This window comes from Dermacentor variabilis, chromosome 2 (genome assembly GCF_050947875.1).
Source record: "Dermacentor variabilis isolate Ectoservices chromosome 2, ASM5094787v1, whole genome shotgun sequence".
Taxonomy (NCBI): domain Eukaryota; kingdom Metazoa; phylum Arthropoda; class Arachnida; order Ixodida; family Ixodidae; genus Dermacentor; species Dermacentor variabilis.
Genome location: NC_134569.1, coordinates 150465316 through 150483725, shown reverse-complemented (window position 1 = coordinate 150483725; position 18410 = coordinate 150465316).

Genomic DNA, 18410 nt, shown 5'->3' with positions numbered 1-18410 from the left:
CGTCAATTTGTTTTTGAATATTTCATGCACGTTAAGTTGCATCTCTTCTCTGGAGAATTTTTTTTGCCGTCACAGAAACCAATAATACTTGAATACGTTGCGGACTTTGCATCCTTACCGCACCTGCATTAACATCTGCTTTGAACGGTATTTAACTCTGAAGTCAGTAAATTATTGGCTTGCTTTTGTGGCTCAGTGACAACGCAGCCTTCTGCACCGTCATGTAAAACTCGTGCAACAATGCGAACAGCAGGCAAATAGCTTGTTCTTGTGTTGATGAAACGGTAGGGGAGACACATTAAAGAAAAGTAAATGAAAACTGCGCTGTGAAGTCATCAGTTCCATCCCCTTTTGTGAATCTTTTAAGTACAAACGGTTCTTGCACGTCCACAGCTAATCAAGTGGGCAGAAACATTCATGCTTTACATGTGTCTAATAACAGTTTCTAACAAGTTTGGGATCACATTTATTAGTGTGTAAACCCATATAACGACATCCTCTATGATTACTACTTTTATAAGTAATGAAGTACCATGCTACTAGTAAGAACATATCACCCTGGGATTTTAAAAGAAATTTCTGCATTTCAACTATACAAAATGTACAGTTTATTCAATAAAGAACCACAATCTGCGTTCTTTTTTTTTTGCAATGACGCATTTTTTCAAGTTTTACCTAGATACAGGCAAGAAAAAAAAATAGCTGTAGACAAAAAAATTGTTCTGTTTATTCGCCTGCAAATATGGCTATAGCATTCTGCTGCTAACACAAGGTGAGGGGTAGAATTGTCACCCGTGGCAGTCACATTTAGATGGGAGTCGTCGGTAAAAAAAAAGCTCTTGCGCTTTTATGTAGTTTATCATCAATTATTGAACCCTTAAACTTTGTAAGACTATTGCAAAAGGAGGCATACGTATTCAAAATCTAACAAGCAATACTAACACCAATTAATAGCAAAGGGCACATTTGTGTAACAAGTTTCTTAGCTGATGTTTTGAATGTGTAAACATTCATTGCATCAATATTTATTGTTTAACAGCACTGCACAAATAAGCCTGGTAAGGCATAGTAAACACTCTATCAGGTAGCTGGTTCTACAGATGTAGAAATGTCAAAAGACATGAATGCTCATACTACATCATGCACAAAGCACAAACAAAACCTTTTTCAAGAGTTCTCCCCTCTGGCAGATAAGAGTGGGCCATAAGCAGCAGTAACATTATTAGAGGGCATTGTGTATTACGACTTATAAAAGAATGAAGAGAGGGAAAAGGCTTTTATTACAGTACTTCATGCTACTCTTACAGGAGGAACGATGAGCAAGAAATTTGTGGTAGAGCACGTGAGTTGAACCGTAACTTTTCGAAAGACAGTTGGAGGTAAATTTCACCCACCCACACCAACAATAAAAGCATACTACAATAAGTACTACAGTTTATTGAGTACTACAGTCTATGGGAAAGCTATCTTATACAGAAATCAAAATGATACAACAAGTTGTCGACAACATGGCGGTCTTTCTTAGTCAGTCGGGCCTCTCATTTTCTGATAAGTCAGCTCACATCAACATTGGCAATAAAACCAGAATCAAGAACTACCCCAGATCGCACATAGTGCTTCACATAGCTGGACAAATATATTCGCAAGTCAACAGTCCCAAATCCTCGGCTAGTGTAAGACAAAGACGGCAGAGCCAGGACGTGGGCGAAGCAATCATGCCAGGCCTCAACACAAATTCTACACCCAGTGAAAAGAATACTCTTTAAATCATGGGGGGTGGACGAGCGGATACTATGGAAAATCACAGGTGCTGTACTTGTGTCGAAGGTATTGTACAGTATGTATTACCAGCAGCGCACAAAAAAGACAACTCATCGAGTACAGGAGTCGGGTACTGACAGGTCTTTCCAACTTTACCATGCTGAAGACCTCTACGAGAGAAAGAAAACGAACAAGCACCTAGACAGAGTAGAGTTGCAGTCTGTGGCCCAAATTCTTTCCTCAAAAGCTCGGAACCTAGTTGCAAGCTACTATGCTAGCTAGCATGTGAGATGCAAAGACAAGTACCACTCCCTTCAGAAACACAACCTCAGGAGCACCTGAACTTGAAACACAACAGTTCCATACAGTGCAATAGCGGGGTAAACAATTTGGCCAGGAGACTATATGCAATCGCCAAACACATAGAAGAGGTTGCGAATCATGAAGACACAAGAAAATCAGGCTCATATAGTACAGTGATGTGGCAGTAACAGTGTAACAGTAGTAGGACACTACACAAAACTAAATACCTACAACCAGAAAAGCTGAACTGAGAGCAATCAAAGCAGCACTTTCATTGCAAATTTGCAGACCACAACATCCTGCATGCCTGCATCGATTCACCAGAAACTGTTGGGGCCTACAGATCACACAAGATTGTCTGGAAAATCAGAAGATTGACGTGGGACTTGCAAGCGCATGGTCAAGAAATTAAATTACAGGACGCATAGCCATGGAGATATTCCGGGACACAAGTTGGCTCATGAGTCCTACAGAAGAACTGAAAACTGGACGAGTTGGCATTTGTTCATTATTAACTACAGCGAAAAATATAAACAACGCACACTATCGAAGCACTCTGTGCGTTCACTTCGTTCTTGTCTGTTGTCTTTCTGTTGCGCTGTAATTAATGAATTTAAGGCTGCACAGGAAAAGAACAATGCCTCTGCCCGAATCCCTGATTTCACATCCAAATCTATGTGCACCCACACAAAGACACACACATAAATGTTACAACGGTGCAAAGCATGAAGCCGTATCAATAGTATGGCGCTAGAGAGGGATTAGGGCTAACTTCCAACTAAGATTTATTGTGAAAATGAGGCAATTAGCACAGTTTACCCGAAAAAAAAATACAACAAGAAAGCCAGGTTAAAATTGGTGCTTGATGCAACCAAACTTAAATAAAGATGTTAGAGAAACAAAACACAGATAAAAATTCTATGTGAAAGAAAAAAACAAATCACTGCAATCACCAATCCTGCATGACAGCAGCTCTCAAGAAACACTGTTCTTTTTTCCAATAGACAGACTGACAGCTTGCTTATGCAACCACAATCTTCCACTTCCATGCAATTAGAAACAAAACTTGCTTCTTGGAAGGTAGCCGCATGCGCAGTTGGCGCTCACAATGCTTTTTCCCTGGACTCGTATAATTATTTGTATTTTCTCTCTTTCCCATTTTTGATTATTCGGTTTCATCAAGCACTGGTTTTTATCAGGTTTTGTTGCTGTCTGTACAACTTTCTGGTAACCTTTATAAATCACTGCAACATCACAATAAGCCTTTTAATTAGAAGTTAGCCTGCCCTGTTCTTACTGCTTCCCACTATACACTCTTGCCACATTGCCCAAATAAAAGATTTTATAAGGTACACAGAAGCATCATAAGGGCCATTAATGTCACTAGTTGCAGCCACAGTCGCAAGTGACGCCCCGACACCCTCCGGGCGTGACGGTGCTGTAAATGAGTGGGAATGGGAGGACAGAATGACCACATATAATGACAACACGAAACACTATAGGTTACAGAGGTGCATATTCCCGCGGCCTCACACAAAATTGACAAAAAAGCAGTCTGTCGCATGGCGGCAGTTACAAACTAGGACATATCCTAATCCAACGCTCTCGCACATCATATATCTGGATGTATATCCAACCGACAAATGCAAAACATGTGAATCCAGGGCCACTCTGGAGCGTGCACTACAGAAGCTTGTCGCATCGCATAATTTCAGCGCACTTCTGCTGTCATCATTGGGTACATGTTGCAACGATAGGTTTCTGTCGTACAACAGTTCTCTGTAGTACAACAGAAGTTGGTCGAATTACTTCAGGAACACTTCTGTTATGACAATTGGGGGCCTGTTGCAACTATAGATTTCTGTCGTACAACAACATTTTTCTGTAGTACAACAGCAGTTGGTCGGATTACTTCAGAAACACTTCTGTTGCAACAACAGACATACGACAGAGTGTACTTCTGTAGTCGCAACAAGAAATGTCTGTTGTACATCAGAAAAGTCTGTCGCTCCATCAGGAATCTGTAGTTACTGCAGAAAAATTTTGCTGTACAACATAAATTTCTGTAGTACTGAAGGCAACCTCTGTTGTCATTTTCAGCTGGGATATATTATGGGAATGCCGAGGGATACATAACAATAAAGAAAACGCGGCCTCTAGCAGCAGCCTTCGCACGCGCTGGGAAGCCGCGCTGCTCAGCCCCGCCCTCGAGGACCAGCTATGGGCCGTCCAGCGGGCAGAGGATGCCATCAGGACCCAAGAACTCCTGGCCGTCACCTAGGCGGGGCCTTTGGCCCTCCCCACCAACTCGCAGGGCACACACTAAAGTTATTTCCTCCTGCTCCTCCTGGCTGCAAATGGCACAAGACAACAAATAGGCCGAACAAGAAAACCGAGATCATTTAACAGCAGAATGCTTATTGTACATTGCGAGTACATGTTGGCTGACAAGCAATAAACCGAGCATATACAAAAAGAAGAAGCAAAAATTAATGTCTGCATCCATCTCTAACAGGAGCTCTCCCGGCTAGATTCTCCCAGCAGTTTTACATCTATAGCTTCCATAAGTTCTCTAGGCAGCTGATCTGCACGGACTCCTAGCTTCTTTCTTTACAATGTACGCTCAGATATGACAGATGTGAATAAAGTGTCATTCAGTACATAACTGCGCTGGTTGCCATTGCTGGCCGTACGTGATATGCGCATCAATTTACACCTGCTAGCGTTATATTTCCCAAGCCATTTGTTAGACCGGAATGACACATTGTAAAGATCCCCTTGCACGTTATACGGATCATCAGGGTTATGATCTTTCGGTATGTTACACAATCGTCTGCGAACAAATTGATGATGACGTTACACAGTTAGGGAGATCGTTAATATAAATCAAGAAGAGTAAAGGCCTTGGGACCAAAAAATCTAACCTGCGCAATCAACGCTATACTGCATATTTTCTTCGATACAAAGCTAAATTTTCACACAATGTCCATAACGGTCGGATGAGTGCAGGCCTTGTCCATGGCAGCAGTGATATCGGAGGGCTGGTATCCGGACTCACACATGTTAACCAAGACACGCAGATACTGAAGGCCGTACACGTTCACGGCAGTGTTGAAGCACTGGTCGTCGAAGTGGTTCGTCGCATGCATGCAGCAGTCATAGCTGACCAGGTGGCGCTCGAAATGCAGCAGCGCGCTGGAGTCTCCCCCGTTCCATTGAGTCAACACTTGGACAATCTCGGTGACTTTATTTCCCAGGAAGGAACGATTTCTAAAAACTCGTTGCAACTTCAGCCGCAAGGATCGCTACACTACAGGATCGCTGGCCTTCGAAAGCTCCATGCGTAGAATCTCGATCGGGACGTCGCGGCCGGGGACGGCTCCGTATGGCTCCGGCGGTAACGAAATTGGCTGCGCCATTTGTTCACCCTGAAACTCGCTTAGCGCAAGGCGTCCCATGTCCTTATTATCGTACAGCATGACATGGCTCGTTGGCGTCAAATCTCTCACTCGCCTGTGCTGCTCGACGAGTGTTGCCAGCCGCCAGTCTTCGTTGTCTGAATATTCCATCCGGTTCACACCGTAGACGTCACCAAGGTATGTCTTCCTATGAGAATCAGGATAACAGGCGTACGAGTTCTCATTAGGCCTAGCTGCCGTCGTGGCGGAGATGTTCACGCATTCGGGAAGCAGGTCTTCGAACATCGAACCAGAGTGGCAAGACTCTAAGTAAATGACCATCTTCGCAGACTTTGTTCGGTGGTACACTTCCGTGAGTACCGAAATAAAAGACTAGACCGACATCTGGTCATTTGGGAACAAAAAGAAGTCTGTCGCCCCGAGGTCTGCGAAGTTCACGAAGTTGTGGTCGTCGGGACCGCTATCAATAACTTTCTCGCTGTCGCCATACTTATACTTATCCGAACAATCAAGGTACAGATGGAACAGACAAGGAAGCAAAAATAAATCAAGTGGGAACGGCCCATTTTATTTTGTTTCTGGTGACGAGAAAGCGTGAAATGGGCAGGCTTGAAAAGAGATGGAGGCCAACCCCGTCTGGGTTGGCCTCTATCTGGGTTGGGATACAAATGGCGGAAAAATAAGTGCAAGCTTTTACACGAACGCAAATTGTGTCGACATATACCAGAGTAGAGTATCTTTCTTTTTCTTTAGAACCTCTTAGATTGCTTACACCAGAAAGTGTGCCCTTATACTCTGGGTCCGGTTGTGTAAAATCTTGCCCTGTTTTTTTTCCTCATGTATCTATACCAACTCGCCTAAATGTAGCTGTCGTTACCGGTGAGAAAGAAGCCTTTCTATTTGTGGTCAGAATTAATCCGCAGCCCACCGCTACGACATCTCTCATATGACGCACCTCTTTCACTGGAGCATTCGGACCAATAAATCAAACCAAACAAACCCTTACCGACCGGTTCTTTTGTGTACATCTTCATTCCAGGCTTCTTTAGCCGGAGTATAATATACAGCGTGTTTCAGCGAACGCTTTAAAAATTCCTAAAGCTTGCCTGTGGCATATTGCACAATTCCGTTTCGTGAGGTGGTCTACTCCAAGCAGCGGACACTACCTGCACAAAAAAATGGAATGAACAATCGAATAATTAAGAAAAATCACTAATTTTTTATCTAATTGCGCTATGACCCCTATTGCAATTTACAAATTCTAGCCGCGAAGCTCGCAAGGCGGATCCACTTGGGACGAATTCTCAGGATGACACCAGTCTCGAGATATTAAATCTCAAACTTTGGGGAGAAAATGCATTGGTGTTCCTGTTAAGTTTGTCCTTCAATGCATAAAACAACGTTTTGTTGAGAAAATAACTGGAATGCTAATGCGTTTCTCGGGAAAGTGCGTGTGTGTTCGACAAACATGCTTAATGCTACACTAAGATATTGGTCGTGTCGGTTCGTTCTCTCTCTCGGAAGCCCAAGACTTTACCCTCATACACGGTCGCTCGTCACCACACGTGCATTTGACGCCAACTAGGGTACCTAGGTATGTGCCTCCGGAACTGTGCCGTTCCCTTAAATTTAAGGTGCCTTAATTTTCCCCGATGCCGAGCGGAATCAAACCAACGTCATAAAGCTTCCTCAAGGACAGCAACCCGACGAATTAGCGGGCTGCGCCACAGTTTTGCTGGGTATGTACCGCTGTTCAATGAACAACTTTTACGCCACCGCTTCAGCGACCTGCCCTGTGAACGCACTGTGTATTTGCCGCTCTTCAATGAATCCCTCGCCAATTTGGGTCGCTGAGTACATGCCATTGGGTGTGCGGCAAGCGATGGAACAATTCTCGGCGTTCGCACGTACCGGTCAACCGCGCCTCTCGTCTCGGAGGCCACGCGCGGACTTCTCGGCTGTACCGCTAGATGGAACAGCGTGTCCAGAAAGAAGCGCGAGCTAGGATCCCAGCAGCCGCATGCCGCGTTTCTCAGCGTTCACGCTGTTAGGAACGGCCTGCAGAGGTGCCAACATGCAATGTTTTCTCAGCCAGCTGCAGCTGCGAGCGTGGCGCGCTTCCCCGGAGAGACCATGGAAGCCTCCAACACCAGCTGCGGTGACTCGTTTCGTAGGGACCTCGAGGTGCCGCGTTTACACCCCCTCGGCGCCGCTATGACTAAACGCGATCGGCGGACCAACTATTGTTAGTGAACTCGCCACCACCAACCCGGTCTTTCGGGAGCGAGGGAGTTCCCTAGGGAATGTATCTGGCGGCAACCCCCCACGGGCCTTTCAATACGCAAGACAATGGAGGACCACGGCGGCCACGCTGCGGCGGTCAGCTCGGGGAATAAGAGGCGCCTACTTTGGGCGAGACACAGTTCTGCGAAGACCGTCTCACCTCGGTGTGGGCCGTGAAACCAGTGCGTACGTGTGTGTGTGAGCCCTCCTCCTCCAAAAAGGCGAGTCAACTTCGATGACGTTGGACGCTACGAAGTGGCGGTGAACTGCCGTTTTCTCTCACCTAGGGATCTAGGGAGGACGCAGTGTTTATAAGGCGCTGTTTGTCGGCTGCTAGGGTTTGCTCGGACAGAAAGAAATTCAACAAGAGGGGACACTCTTCAAAAACTGGCAACAGGAAGCACGTCACGCCTAGTTTCAACTCCATCCGTTAGTTGACGCAAGCATCAGAAGGAAAGAATGTGAAATAAACTTACAGACAATGTCTGATATTTTTTTTATTCTTTCCCACTAAAACTAAAAAGTTTTGCGTGTAAATTAACTTATACTTTGCGACTTATTTTTCTTGCGTTGCCTAGCAACAAGCTAGCGGCACGCCAGACGCGCGTGCATACGCCATGCGCCAGACAAGCCTCAGGAGTGAGCGAGGATGAGCATGTGAAGCTTGCGTGCTCGACGACCCGTCTCTTTTGGATTTAGCCCATTTTTTGGGGCTCCCGATGTTTTTTTTTGTGTTCTGTTTGCATTTCGACACGGCACCGCTGCACTACTGGACTACAGCAAGGTGAGGAATATTGTTTGACAGTCTGCGACGCACTTCAAGCACATTTAGGCTTACTGCACAAAACTGAACCTATATAATGACGCAGTTATCGAAAAACAGCTCCGCCGTCCAAGCCTAGTTCATTTGAGTTAATTACTCGTACTGGGAGATGTTTGCGACGCTTTCTATGAGCCCAAGCATAATTATAACTTGTTTCTGTAGTTTTTGAGCGCGCTCGCCGCACCTGGCTTTGTGACGAAAAGCACCTTGGCCGTGTGACGCAGTTTCGCGTGTACTGAATCTTACCGGGACACTTTTTGGCGCTTTCTCTGACCCCAGACATTAATGTAACTAATTTCGCTACTTTTTGGGGTACTTTTCAAGCACAGTGGCCGCGCTCGGCGTAGTGGTGCAGTTAGCGAAAAGCAGCTCGGCTGTGTGCCGCAGTTAGTTTCGCGTGTACTGAACCTTTCTGGTAGAAGTTCGTGACGCATTCTCTGACCCCAAAAAGTATTGTAATTGATTTGGTAACTTCTTGGGATAATTTTGAGGCATGCTCGCCGCGCCCGAGGTTGTGAAGCTGTTAGCAAGAAAGCAAGCCAGCCATAGTGAGTTAGTTTTACGTGTACTGAAACGTAGTGGGACAAGTTTGTGACGCTTTTTATGGCCCTGCAACAACATATACCTTATTTCGGTACTCGGGCTTGTCGAAAACGCGGCGAGCGATTGCCGAGAGTGGTAACACGGGATTGTTGCTTGCGCTGGCCAGACGCGTAAAAGATAACGCCGAGGAGCTCAAGAACATGACATTTCTGTCTTCTGAGCGACTGAAAACAGGATTTGCACCCACGAATCTGTCTTGAATGCGACTAGAAGGCATTCAGCGAGCGTGTAACATGGTCTGGCTGAGAGCCTGCGTTGTAGCCACTTCTGTGTACTTGGTGTACCAACGCGTTGACTGAGGCCAAGTTGTTTTGGAAACGCGCAGTCACCCGTGTACTTGTGCTCTTACAGAGCAGGAAATAATGCCCGGGAAGGGAGGGATGCTTGAAAATTGGTTGTTTTCTTCAGATTTTATGGCATTGTTTGGGAGGAGTCTATTTGCTACGAAGTGTATGTAAAAGTGAATTTATCTGTAATGCCACTCATTCACCACTTAGGCACGTTTCGCCTCTACACGCAATATTCCTATTAGGCCATCGTACCAAAATGATTTTTTCAGCTGATGGCATCCGGTAGAGCTTCGTACGGCAACGACTGCTGCTTACCTGGTGCCGCAACTTTGGATGAATGCACAAGAAGCCCGGAACGAGCATTTATATAGAGCAAAATAAACATTTCATTATTTCAGAAGACGTCTTGCGTTTTCTTTATGAAATTGAACGTGACACAGATTCGGTGGAGGCTTGTAAAGATCGTTCGCAATCATTTTTACTAAATAATGAAACGATTCCGTGCCAAGGCCGCGCGCGGCTCAGCAGTAGAAGCGACAAAAATTAATGCCGCGCCGATCAACGGAGCCGGCGCGGCGTGTACCAACTGGTGTTCAAAACGCGCGCGGCCAAAACCGAAACCGGAAGGTGTTAATTGGCGGCGAGGAGTTACGGAGTCGCCATCTATCGGAAGCGCCTCGCTGGCGTAGTATGAGGGATCATGCGGCGCGCTCCTCATAGATTTTGCTGTCAGCGCTCACAGAAAACACCACGCGCGAGCTCTCCCGGACATTTCTATAAGTACTTTCGAAACGAGAGAAGTTTCTTACTGTCTAAACAATAATCTTGGGCAAACTGAAAGCACACAATCGTTTACAGACGCTATCTCCTTACCGAATACGTACAGTGAACGCCACTGCGTGCGGTTGCCGCGATGGATCGAGTCTCCCAAACCGGCTTCTTGCGTGAAAGGTAGGTAAACGCTGAGAGCAAACTATGTGAAATATGTTCTTATAGTGTTTGTATAACTAAATGGAGCGTAATAGAACGAAGCCTCAATGCAGCGATCGCGCAGATTCGCAGCGACCGACTGCGCGTCTGCATGCTTGTCCGCGCACTGTTTCGCTTTCTTCGCGCGCGCGTTTCGGCACCGTGCCATGAGCTTTAGGCCGCAGAATATGAGCATTTGACAGTATACAAGCAACCATTGTTGCGTGGGCGCTATTAGAGCTGTTCAAAAAAAATTTCACTGTAGAGACTTCGACGTCTGTGATGTCCCGTCGCGACGATTCAATCTTTTTTTTCTTCTAAATTCTTTGACCTTTCAATATTATGTTTCGAGTTGCGTCGCACTCTATGTTTATCGGTGTTCACAGCGTGCAATTTCCCGCTGCTCCTTTTTTGTAATCCAGTGCATTAATTCATAACTCAAACATGACCATATGCCATGCTTTTTTTAAAATGTGCTTCTTACCGCTGCCTTTCCACTCCACTGAACTTGCGAGTATCTATAGCATCGACAAGTTCGTAGACCAAACCGTCATGACATTATTCAGGCAGCGGACTCGGGCGACCGTCTCAGTGCTCGTTTTCAGAACATCGCAGACCGGGCGCCGTAGCAGAAATCTTCCTCGCGTCTGTGCTTCCTGCATACCCGAGTTGTAGCCGATAACTGTTTGCCGGTTTTATGTTTCGCGAGCCAAGCTTCACGCAGCTTCTTGTCCTGCGGCTACGTGTGAATAAGGCTGACACCGGCCTCCATTACATGCGTCCGGGCCTGCGGAACCGAGCAGTAGCCTACCATATATGTCGCGCGCCTTCAAAGGCAGCCACTACCTATTGTAGTGCTTTGAAGCGTTGTAACGTAACACTCGAAGTGGGAAAATTTCGCCACTAAATGAGGACCGCAGCGTACGAGGGAATTTAAACTCGTTTTGAGCTCGCTTCGGCGCGCCCGAAGCAGCCGACGCGGCCGCTATGTCCCCGTGATCCCTCCTAGCACGTCACGCCGACGGTGGCGCCAGCTTTTCCAGTGGTGGAGCTCGAGGCCAATACCATCCGCTTGTGTGCTACAGTCAATTCGGCCGCTGGGCCCTATGGGAGTGTCCGCTCTTGTTGAAATTTCTTTCTCTATGGTGTGCTCGTCAGTGTGCTCGTGAGCAGTGTGCTCGTGCTCGACAAGCAGTGTGTTTCGACCTTCGTGCTCGCATGCTGTATGCTTCGTCTTGCGTGCTCCGTTTGGGAGTCACGCTCGACTGTCGAATGTATATCATGTCGAATATCTGTAAATAAACCCTGTTCCCCTAGTCCTGTCCTCCCAAGTTCCTCCCTACGACCTACAACCCTTACAACTGGTGGCAGCGGCGAGATCGTCCGACAACTCCGACAAGACGCAGCGGCGTACCATGCGTTTAGGAAGCCACGCGCAGGCTTCGTGGCGGCGCCACTACATGGTGCATTTTGTTCTTGGGAAAGAGGAGTCCCGCTGCATTATACGCTTCGTACATAACTCGTTTCGACGGTATAAGTACGCTGTGTCGTTATACTGATTCAATGCTAAACACATTACCGTCGTTACGTAACGTAATACCGTTTGCAATAACCCGAAAGGAGCCTTTAAGGACTAATAAATTGTGGTGGTCGTAATAATGGTGGTGGTGGTGGTGGTGATGATGATGATGATGATGATGATGATGATGACGATGACGACGACGACGACGACGACGACGACGACGACGACGACGACGACGACGACGACGACGACAACAGTCATCGTGAGCTGGGTATTGCCAAATTTTTCTTTCATTTAGTCGTTAGGTATGTCATTGGCGTCGGCCCATGTTTCGCCAATCCTTCAGAATGGGTATGCGTCACTCAAACACAAGCGGTACAGAACGCTATATGTTAATTATTACGCGTCGTACTTTTCTGTGCATACACTCGTCATCACCATTCTATCATCTACATGCATCATAGATCGCCTTCGCTGCGTATATATTTCACACTGTGCATCCTCTGATTTGGAGTTTTCAATTCATCATATTCTTCGAGTGATGCAGTGCGCACATATAAATTTCGCATATGAATAAATTTGTGACCTCTGTGATGAATAAACATAAACATTGCAGGAGATGGCAGAGTGAGTAGCATGAAAGGAAAAAAAAAACACTATAAGGCATCGCCATTAGTTGTAAAAGATTTAGTTGAGAGCTTCGCTTTTCATAGATTTCTGCGTTGAGGGCTGATGCAGCCGTGGTCCCAGACAGCGTATGGGCTTGGAAACACGGATCCGGTTGGGGCCGGGCCGAAGCTTCAGCCGGCGCACCCGGGACCTGCTCGGGCGAGAATTTCGACCCATGCGGTGCTTCAAGAAGGGTTACCGAGGGGGCTGGTTTTTTCTTTCCTAAGTCGCAACCATATGAAAAAACTGACAATGAAGCAACAGAAAACACAACAAAAATTATATTTACTTGAAATAGAGAGTGAGAGGGATACAAACTTTAATGGTGCACCGGTTATCTATAAATAATAAGGCAGAGGGAGATGAAGTTGAGCTAAAAGGTAAGTTGAAGCAAGTGGGCAGTGAACGCACATTTTCTACGTCGCGCCATGCGGCGCTTGGTGACCTTTCCACCTGCTATAACTTCTGTTTTCGTTCATTTTCATTTCATTTCACGATATCATTTGCAAATCTTCGGCGTACCATTTTCTTACCGCCACGTAGTTCACACATTAAACACTGCAGGCTTACTGGAGAGACAATACTCAGCCGCACATTTTGTTAAACCCAATGTGGCATAGGGTAAACGACGTGTGAGAGTAATAAATTTCGCGTGATTATTGCGTTGTTACTACTTTTCTGTGCCCCAATTCAGAAAGTTATTAGGATGCAAACGTCCCCAAAGTGTTACCAGAAGAGCAGGGCTCTTTTTCTCTTTGTCATACTATAATGCGCGGGCAAAACAGTGCGATCATTTCACATTCTTTCGAAATATTTGATATTGCAGTGGTTTTATACGCTAAGTGCAGCATAATTCCATTCGCAATCAAACTTTTGTTCCAACCCATTTTTACTTCCAAGTCTATCGCAATGCACGCGAGAGCAGAAGGCTGCCAACGGGTCTGCGTGCCAGAGCGCCGGTTTGAGGCGGCGAGATAATGAAAACGGCCGTTTTGGCGTCGGTTAATGCCATTTCGGACCTGCGCTCGCGGCAGAAAATCCGGAAAATTGGACGGCGAAGGGTGCTTGAGTTAGAAATTTCAGTCGTTCTTTTACATTGACTCTATGAGGTACGTGGCGGAGCCGCGAAGCCGTCCGCATTATCGGGCATGCCCCAAAAGTCGGGCGTCAGGAAAATCGGTCGTTGATTGTACACTGGCAACTGCTCCAGACGAGGACACGGCGTCAAAGACGATTCGTTACGATTTCTCTCTTTTACTGGAGCCAACATTCGGGCCACTTTCGTTGCCTTTCAATAAAATGAGAGCTAATTCTCCCAGATAGAAGCACAGATTCCCTGAGTTTTCTCTGAGTATATTCAGACAGTTCAAAATCCCTGAGAATTTTTTGTGTTCCCGGTTGGTAGATACCCTGGTCTAAACTTCTCGCTTGTGAATCATGTCAGGATCAGTCTGTTTGCCTATTCGTTATTTATCTGGCAAGCCCTCTGAAGCGGCGGCTTGTCATGTCTTGGTAAAGTTCCTCGCTGCAGTCACCATGGAATTGTTTATTTTCTGCCTCATCGTTCGCGGGTGGGCTCAGTTGCGATAGATTTTTTTTTCTTGTTGCACACAAAGCTAGGAACGTAGATATTCTGTACTTTGTAATAGCTTGCAGCAACGACGCATTATCGCTAGTGACTGGCTTACTCTGTGGACCGTCACTAAACTTTCAGCTTTGAAAGTTAGTGTGTTGTCGTGGTGTAGTCGCCGTCACCGGGTTCTCTCCGCCCCAGTATACGCCAATTAACTTATTCTTGATACGTTGGCGATATGGGAGTATGGTAGCGCGATTCAAAGAAGGGACAAGAGAAGACACAAAGGGACACACACAGTGCTAGAGTGGGCGTAAGTTTCGTGTGAGTTGGGGTGGATGCATGTAGGCAACGGGCGAGAAAGTTACTATGCCACGAAGCGGCGCTGCTCTATTTGTCACTGTATAGCTTGCAGTGCTCACTTTTGATGATATTCTGTGGTTGAAGTCCTTCCTTTGGAGCTTACCGATGAAACGCTGGAGGATGAGGGAATTCTTTTTATCCTCGCGGGAAATGGTGCATCACGAATTGCCGGCAACACAGCGGTCCCTTGACATGAACACACGTATTGATTCGATTTCTTAATATGCCAGCCGCTATTTTTCTAGCCAACTAATGCACACGTCTTCAATCTTCTGCTAAACGTTTTGCATCGTGATTAAAGCACAGTGCGTTAGCGAACAGCCAATTGCATTTCCGACAGCTGATCGCAAAGTAGCATGCAGGGCAGAAGCGGCAATGGTTACGCATATTCGTTCACTTTCGCCGAGGCAGCTTGCGGTAAGCTGCCGAGAGCGCCATCTCGGTCCTCTATAGCAAACTGCTCCGCGAACTCTCCCTCAGCATTGTTTTGTAAGTGATGTCACAGGTGCCCATTCATATACCGGATAACAGCACGCACTTCCATTGGCGACCACGTCGTCAGCACACGCCTGTCTGCCATCGTGATTTGTACTCGAATAACCCCGGGCACACCGGTCACCCGCTACTCTCTGTTCCGCGATCTGCGCACGCGTCATTCCTCCTCCGCTGGCGCACCTTCAGTCGTTGAGTCAGGTATGGGTGTGGATTCTTATTGCGATTGTTTGTTTAACCTGGTGTACCATGTTATGTTCATGTCCTCGTAGCTTATTTTACGTCCTCGTAACATTGCTGACATGGGCAACCAGCGCTGTTGAAGCTTCCTGTAATAACAGCAGTGCGGTAATACACGCTAACGGAAAAATTTCCAAAAGCCAGGGGAATTGATACTTGTCAACGTCATGGCACCGGCTTTACTCAACATTTTAAAGCCAGAAACAATACACAGTCGTTTCGCCACCTATGCGGCTGGCGATGTACTGTACTGCGATGAATGTGCACTGGCAATGCCACCCACTTTTTGATTTGATGCCTTTTGTTAACTTTTGGTGCATGTGCCTTCCGGCGAGTCCCCACAAAAAAAAAAAAAAAAGACACGGTGGCTTAGCGCCGAGTAATGAACGGACAAAAAAGTCCACAACACGGACAAGGACGGGCGCTACTATTAACTGCTTATTCACAGGCTACGGAGGCCGAGCGCGAACAAGTAAGAGCGCTTAACCCCGCACAAAACCCCGTGCTAAGCACTAGGACGCGAGATCAAATTACGTCCGCCGCGGTGGCATTTCAATCGAGGCGAAATGCAAGAACGCCCGTGTCCCGTGTGTTGGGGGCACGTTAAAGATCCCCTGATGGTCAAAACTAATCCGGAGCACCCCACTAGGGGGTGCCTCATATCAAATCGTGCTTTTGGCCCGTAAGACCCCAGAATTCCTGTACTTCTTCTAGCTGGTCAGTGCGCTCTGGCTTCCTGGCGTCTTTGCCTGTCTGTTTTGTGGCCTTCAGCCAGTTTTCTTCTAGCTGGGCAGCGTCCATATGGACCAGTGCACAGTATGGCATGGTGTGGGATGGTGGGGTGAGCCGTTGTGAACACGCACTACACTCAATTTTAACTATTTTTAACTTATATTCCCCTGCAGGGTTTCTTTTTAAATGCGAAGCATTTATTGACGGATGTTTGCCACTTTGAAAGTATTTATATAGCTAGCCACCTACGACTTGACGCTCTCACGGACGTTTTGTTAATTTGGTATCTACCAAAATTCGCATAGTGTGACAAGAGTGTATGACGAACATAAATAGTAGTTCATGACATGAATGTTATGAAATACATGTCATGTAGTTTATGAAATAGCCGCCTACGTCTTGGTGCTCTCATGGTCCTTTCGTTAACTTGGTAGGCTCCCCGCACACTGCTTCGATGTTATGCTTCGCATGACATCGGGAGGGGGAAACGGCTCCGCGGTAGCCCAATTGGTTGAAGCATCGCACGCGTAATGCGAAGACGGGGGATCCTTCCCCACCTGCGGCAAGTTGTTTTTTTCATCCACTTTCACTGCCATTAATTTATCATTTCTTTGATTCAATTAGTAAGTAAAATAATTTTCCCTATGTTCTCCTTGGTGTCTGTGCTTTTTATCTTCCCATGATATGATTATTAAAAATCGGGCTCTTTGGTTAACCCCCTTTCTTCTCGTTCTTATATAACGAGGCTTTCGAATCCGGCAACATTGATGCCTTCAGGTAGCATGTGCTGGTTTATTGACCACTTTCCTTCACTCAGAAAGATCACGTACTCGTGTCGCCTGCGGCAGAAAGGATGTTCCACATCCATCGCCAAAATTTTTGAGTGGTGGCGCTGGCTAACACTCCGAAGGTTAGTTCTACTAGTAATGCATGAGTACCCAAGAAAGTGGATGGCGAAACGGCGCCGCGGTAGCTCAATTGGTTAGAACATCGCACGCGTAATGCGAAGACGTGGGATCGGTCCTCGCCTATGGCGAGTTGTATTTCCATGCACTTTCGTTGTCATTAATTTATCATTTCTTTAATTCAATTAGTAAATACAAGTAATTTCCCCTATGTTTTCCATGGTGTCTTTGCTTGTTGGGCTTCTCATGATACGGTAAATGTTCGCCAAGAAATGCTTCGCCTTTAATAACAACGGGACAATGCGACTCAGCGGTGAAACGACGCCGCTGCCTAACCGTAACGCAACACCAGGAAACACCGACCTCGACGCGCTTCTCGACGTCCGCTTACACACCGTTTTAGTGCACAAAGGAACCCACTACTCCGTCATGAGTGAATCCTTCGCCACTAAGTAGAAGAAAGTTAGGAATGCTTGGGCAGGCTCCCAAATCTGGACAGCTGAAGGACACCTTTTAACGCCGACTGGAATCTGCACGGGAAGGGTTACAGTACATAAGAAGACTTAACCTGTGACGTTTGTATCCTGCCACAATGCTCACTGGACGTAATCCTAGTCGGCATGGACTTCCTAAGCCAGCTCGGCGCAGTCATCGACTTAAGATCCAAGTCGACGAAGTTCTCCAAGGACCAAACGATACCACCTGATAGGAGTCTGAGTTTCCGTGCCTTGAACGTGCTCGAAGATCAAGTCCCTATCCCACCTCGCGCCAGCATTATGATTTCTGTCAGAACAGAAGACGCAGAAGATATGGAAGGCATAGCTGAGAGTGACCAACAGCATCTCGACCGTGAAATCGTCCTCTCAAGAACAATCGAGACAATGCGCGGAGGAAAAGCGCAAGTAATTGCGAGAAACTTCAGTGAAGAATTTAACAAGGGTAGAACGATTGCCTGCATGGAAGAAGTTACAGCAGTCAGCGGCACGTTGGTGCTCTCGGATCCAGCCGAACCTACAACGGCGGTCCGTGTTACTGAACCAGCCTTCGGTCTTAATCTGAGTCTTCGCAGGCATAAGCAAACACAGCTCAAAGGTATCCGCATGAAATACAAGGACTGCTTCTCATCATCATTAATAATTCTACGAACACCAGTTACTAAGCATCGCATAATAATGGCTGAAGCTGGCGCTCGATCACTCTTCCAGGTCCCTTAGCGAGTTTCGGCGCGGAACAAGTCCACGAAATGCTCCGTGACGACATCATCCAGCCGTCGAAAATCCCGTGAGCGTCTCCTGTAGTTATGGTGAAAAAAAAAAAAACGGAAAACGATGCAACTCTGCGTTCTCGTGTCGATTCACGAAGAAGGACGTGCTCCACCTCCCACGGATTGACGACGTGTTGAAGCGGCTGTGTAGTGCAAAATATTTTTCGCCGATGGACCTCAAGACGCGCTACTGGCAAAT